Source organism: Nicotiana attenuata, chromosome 11, assembly GCF_001879085.1.
Source record: "Nicotiana attenuata strain UT chromosome 11, NIATTr2, whole genome shotgun sequence".
NCBI lineage: Eukaryota > Viridiplantae > Streptophyta > Magnoliopsida > Solanales > Solanaceae > Nicotiana > Nicotiana attenuata.
In genome coordinates, this window is record NC_031999.1 from 2,076,747 (window position 1) to 2,082,746 (window position 6,000).

Genomic DNA, 6,000 nt, shown 5'->3' on the forward strand with positions numbered 1-6,000 from the left:
AAAAATGAGATTTGAAAATTAGAGTTGTGTTTGGACATGAATATAATTTTGGGTTGTTCTTTAAGTTTTGTGAGCGATCTGAGTGAAAATTTTAAAAAACAACATTTTGGAGTTTTTCAAATTTTCGAAAAATTTCAAAATTCATCTTCAAGTGAAAATTAAAAAATGTATGGCGAAACACTGATTTCGAAAAAATAAAAAAAAAGTAAAATAAATTCTTATGTCCAAACGGGCTCTTAGTGTATTATCGTGTACTCCAATCAAACTTTTAGCCAACATGAATGATTTTCCTAAATATTAATTGACTGGATTTTCTATAAAACGGAAGAAATTACAATAGTATAAGAAGTTAAACCATTAGTTATTGTGTCCAGATTTCAATATTAATGATTAATCACAAAACTAAAACATTATTTAGATTTCAGCATGTTCAGAATATCTTGCTATCTTGCATTGATAATTAATTTCCAATCATGTGAATCGCTATAAGAAAAGAAGTTAATAAATTAAAAAAAAGAAAAATTTCATTTATGCTACCATAACAATAAAAACAACAATAATAACATACCAGTATAATCTCGCATAATGGGGTTTGAAAAAATAGTGTGTACGCAGATTTTACCCCTATAGTGCATAAGTTTTTTCCAATTGACCGACTCAGGAAAGCATTAATGAAAAGAAATACAATTGATTGGCACTTTCAACATAATAAACTTAGTACAACAAGAAGCTACCATAACATTCTCTCTCTATACATATATATAAAGTTGGGAATAGAAAAAGTGATGTGGTTCTTTAATGCTAGGATTAGCCTACTTATATCTTCCTTAAATGTGTTTCATTATTTTGCCACACCAAGAGGTCGTAACATATGAGTTACAATATGTTTTAAATTTAGAAATTCCATTGTCACTATGTAAAAATAGTTAGTGACAATTCACCCTTGGTTGATAGACAGAGATGGAATTAGCTATATTCACATGTGGTCATGGGCAGCAGAGAAGGCGGAGAAGAGAATAAGATAGCGGCTTGATTTATTTTATCGGGTATGTCTGTTTGGTTCTTTCTTTGGATACGAGCAGTTAATTATTTTATCATTGTTTTCTTCTCATGAGTCATAAATTCCATATTGTAGTGTCAATACAATGTTTGTTCTGAAATCACGATTAACGCGATAAATTTATATATAGAGAGAGAGATATAAAGTTGAGAATAGAAAAAGTGATGTGGCACTCTCTAATGCTAGGATTCCTATTTATCTATTCCCTCACTTTTTTTGGCCTTTTTCGCTTAGTTTCCCTTAAAAATATGGAAGAAAAATAGAAATACCCTACTTATGTCTTCTTTAAATGTGTTTTATTAGTTTCTTTCCTCATTATTTTGGCCACACCAAGAGGTTGTAACGTACGAGTTACAATATGTTTTAAACTTAGGAACTCAATTGTCACTCTATATATATATAAAACCTCCTATGTGAAAATGGTAAATAACAATTCACCCTTAGTTGATAGACAGAGATGGAATTAGGTGGATTCACGTGTGGTCATGGGCGGTAGAGAAGGCGGAGAAGAGAATAAGATGGCGGCTTGATTTATTTTATCGGGTATGTCTGTCTGGTTTTTTCTTTGGACACAAGCAGTTAATTATTTTGTCATTGTTTTCTTCCCCTGAGGAATAAATTCCATATTGTAGTGTCAATACAATATTTTTCAAATCACGACTAACACAATATATATATATATATATATATATATATATATATATGAAATTATAATGGATTGCCAAAATAATCGATATAATTAAGATTTAGCAATAGCTAATTTCGTCATCATTAGTTAAAGTTATTAGAATATTTACATCTCTTTTTTCTATTTTTTGATGTAATATGTTTATAAATCCCATTGATAAACATATTACTTAAATTGAGGATAATATTTATTTGTTTGGGCGGTTCTAAAAGTTGAGTAATTACAAAAAAAAAAAAAAAAAATCAACTAGAAGTACACATATCTCTTTGATCATCAATAGTATTTATCTTCTATATTTTTATTCTATGTTGACATGTTTAGGATTTTTTTTTTTTTGGTTTTGAAGTAACTCATTGAATTCTATCCACAGCTTAAGTCTGAAATCCCTCCACAATTTTAATATAACTGATTTCTCTCATTTTTTTTATTTTTCATTTACTTTTCTTTAAGAAGTATTTTCCAAATGTCTCAAATATAATTACAAATAAATACCACTTACAAAATTATATATGTATCTTCTATATTTTTATTTTATGTTGACATGCTTCGATTTTTTTAAACGACTCATTGCACTCTACCCGCATCTTAATTGTGAAATCCCTGTACAATTTAATCTGACTGATTTCTCTCTCTTTTTTTCATTTTGCATTTACTTTTTCCTTAAGAAATATTTTCCAAATATCTCAAATACAGTTACAAATAAATACCACCTACAAAATTATATATGTATAATAATTATAAATTTCGTGTACATATATGTATAATAATTATTTATGAGAGAAGATCGTAACTCTTTAATTATAAATACTATTTACATCTAAATAAAATTACTTATAGATATTAATTATTTACAATATTTTATTATGAACAAACAAAACGTTGGACTTATGTAACATATTTGTTTTCTCTCCAAATTAAGCGTTGGCTCATCTTTCTCAATTGAAAGGACTTTACTCAAGAACTTTATTGTTGTAATTCGACAAAAAGGTATATGATTTTTCTTATTTTGGATTTATTTTCTGTTATCTATTCACATGTATTTTTTTCCTTATACATTTGTTTTTATTTGTAATTTTTCCTTGTGAGTGTCTTACATTATATATTTATTTCAAAATTCAATCTCTTATTTCTTCCGAGCATAGACAAGATAACTTGGCACTTCTTTTTGGCCAAAGATCCTATTTATCGTTTTTCTCAAAGTTTTGCATTTTTCTCTTAATTTTCTATTTATCATATTGCAAGAGTAAATGTGGTAATATTACTACTCCACTCATTCCTATTCTTATTGTAAAATAGACGTTACAATCTCAACATTTACTACTCCAGTCTTTCCTATTCTTTATTGTAAGAAAACGTTACAATCTCAATATTTACTACTCCACTCATTTTTATTCTTTATTTTAAAAAATTTAAATTCTAAATATATTTACTACCCAACCTTTCATATTCCCTTAGTGAAAAAGAATGATATGAAAATATACAACATGGAGTAGTCCTTTGGATATCATTTTAGGTACAGTTGGGAAGGGTTCTAAGTCAATAGAAGAATTCAGAGAAGTTAGACTTTGCTCCCTAAAAAACAGTGGATTCTTCGATCTTCCCATCCTTATAATTCCAGCAATTTTTGTATGTAAGATTTCTAGATTTATAGATTGTTATCATGTGTGTGCATACCCGTAACAAAAACACTTACTAATCCAGCTTTACATTCAATTTCATGAATATTTTATATAGTGTTCAGCTAATTTCTGTTGGCAAATGTAGAAGTGTGGGGAAGGGGAAAAAAATAAAAATGGAAAATGAGTTTTGGGAAAGAACGGGAGGGGGGTGCAGGATTGGGGGGGGGGGGGGGGGAACAGGAAGTGGAAGAAAAAAATAGAAATGGGAGACGGGTTTTGGGGAAGAACGGGAAGGGGAAGAAAGAGAAAAAGAAATAGAAATGGGAGATGGGTTTTGTGGAAGAACGGGAAGGGGGTTAGTTTACTTTCTTTAAATTTTACTGTTTTTTCATTTTATTATTTTTTTCTCCTTAGTTCTTTTTTTTTTGAAAACAAGAAATACATTATATAATACTATTAAGGGTAATTACAAGGAGGTGTCCTTGAAGGAATATGATCTTGATTAACCAGGGGAGAACTAGTTACTGGGTACTAACTACTAAGTTAAGGCTTGTATGGGAATGTAGAGTTGAGGTAGTTGTTACATTAACATTGGTGTTAATAGTAGTTGTAGTAGTAGTGGCAGAGATATCAAAAAGTACAAAGTCCTTCAGCGCTTCTCGCATTTGCAAAAACATGGCTGAGAAGTTGACATTGGCTCGGGTTGATGCTTGCTTTGCGAGTTCGTGTGCCACTCGATTGCCTTCACGGTAGATGTGTTGGATTGGTGGATTCCCCAACTTCCTCATCCAATACCTACAATCAAAGATAATGTTAGTGTGAGGATTATACGTATCCGAGTCTAGAAGGTCTATGATGTTGGTATTATCCGTTTCAATCACAAGGTTCGTCCAATTATTATCCATAGCTAATTGAAGTCCATGTTTTAGAGCATGAGTTCCACGGCAATCGGGGTAGGGCCCAGTATGACCTTACTATAACCAAGAATCCATTGTCCTTGGGCATCTCTGAATATTCCTCAAATACCACCTATTGAGTATTTGTTGCGGAAGGAGCCATCAATATTAACTTAATATGATTAGTAGGAGGGGGATGCCAGCGTGTATTGGATCGTGCTGTATTAGGAGGGCTGATTGCACAGTGCTTATATTCTAGGGCTCGTGCATAGACGAGATGACTGGAGAGGATGTTGTTGTTACGGTTGAAGATATTGTTATTCCTAGTATTCCATAAAAGCCACAGAGCAAAGGGTAGGAACTCTTCCCAGGTTAAGGAGAGATTTGGGATAGGGTGGGAAGTCTGCCTTAAAACATTGGGCCAGTGTGTGTTAATATTTAGGGTGTTAGTGTTAAGGCCAACAGTACCCCAGAAATGGATTGCATAAGGGCAGTAAAGGAAGAGATGGGTGGTAGTCTCTTCTCCTTGAAGACAAAGGGAACAAATAGGATCAATCTGCAGACCAATATGATTGAGGTATGATTTTGTTGGGAGTCTATTGTGCATGCATTGCCAAAGGAAGTGTTTGATTTTGTTTAAGGTATTAAGTTTCCAAATCCACTCAAAGGAAGGAGTAGTTGTTTGAGAGCATTCATGGTGGAGAAGTGACATGATTGATTTTGTGGAAAAATTTTCATTAGAGGTCAAAAACCAATAAGGACAGTTAGTGGAGTTGTTATTAAGAGAGAGATTTGTAGATAGTATAAGATTGCTGATTTCATGGGGTAAAACAAATGAGAGATTGGATAGATCCCAGTTGTTATTATTACACACCTCGCTGATTTTTTTGTGAGTGTCATGAGGAGATAATGGCCCAGAAATCATGCTGCGTAGTGATTGATTATTGGGAAGCCAAATGGAATCCCAGAAATCTATACATGTGCCATTACCAATGTTCCACGCAATTCCCTTTGAGCAAAGAATCCAACCAGAAAGAATGTTACGCTAGATAATGGAACAATTTTTCGCGTTGGTGCGTGTACTATATTTGCCAATCAGGATGCTAGCCCATAGTTTAGAGGATTGAGTGAATAATCGCCATGCAAGGCTGGCTAGGAGAGAAAGGTTTTTGTGAGAGGATTTGTGAATTCCTAGACCTCCTTTATCTTTTGGTAAAGTGATTGTGTCCCATTTAACATAATGAATTTTCCTTATTTGTGTGGTGGATCCCCAAAGGAAGTCTCTTTGGATTTTATTTAGACGTTTCTGAATAGTTGGAGGTAAGAGGAAATAGGACATAGAATGGTTTGGAAGAGCGTTAAGGGTTGTTTTGATTAGGGTGGCTCTTCCAGCCAAAGTAAGGAACTTAGTTTTCCAATTTGCAAGGCGATTGCTTAAATTATCGATAAGGTGACGGAAGTCAGAGTTCTTAGGGTGGCGATTAAGAATGGGGAAGCCAAGGTACTTCCCAAAGCTATCACTAGTGGCAATGTTCAAAATAGAAGTGGCAATGTTTCTAGAGGTTTGATTGCAATTTTTTGAGCAGATGATTTTTGACTTAAGATAGTTAATTTTTTGCCCTGAGAATTGACTAAAAAGAGATAGGCAGTGATGAATAGAATGAATAGATTTTTCATTAGATTCTGCCATCAAGGTGAGATCATCGGCAAAGAATAGATGAGAAAGAGCGGGGGTAG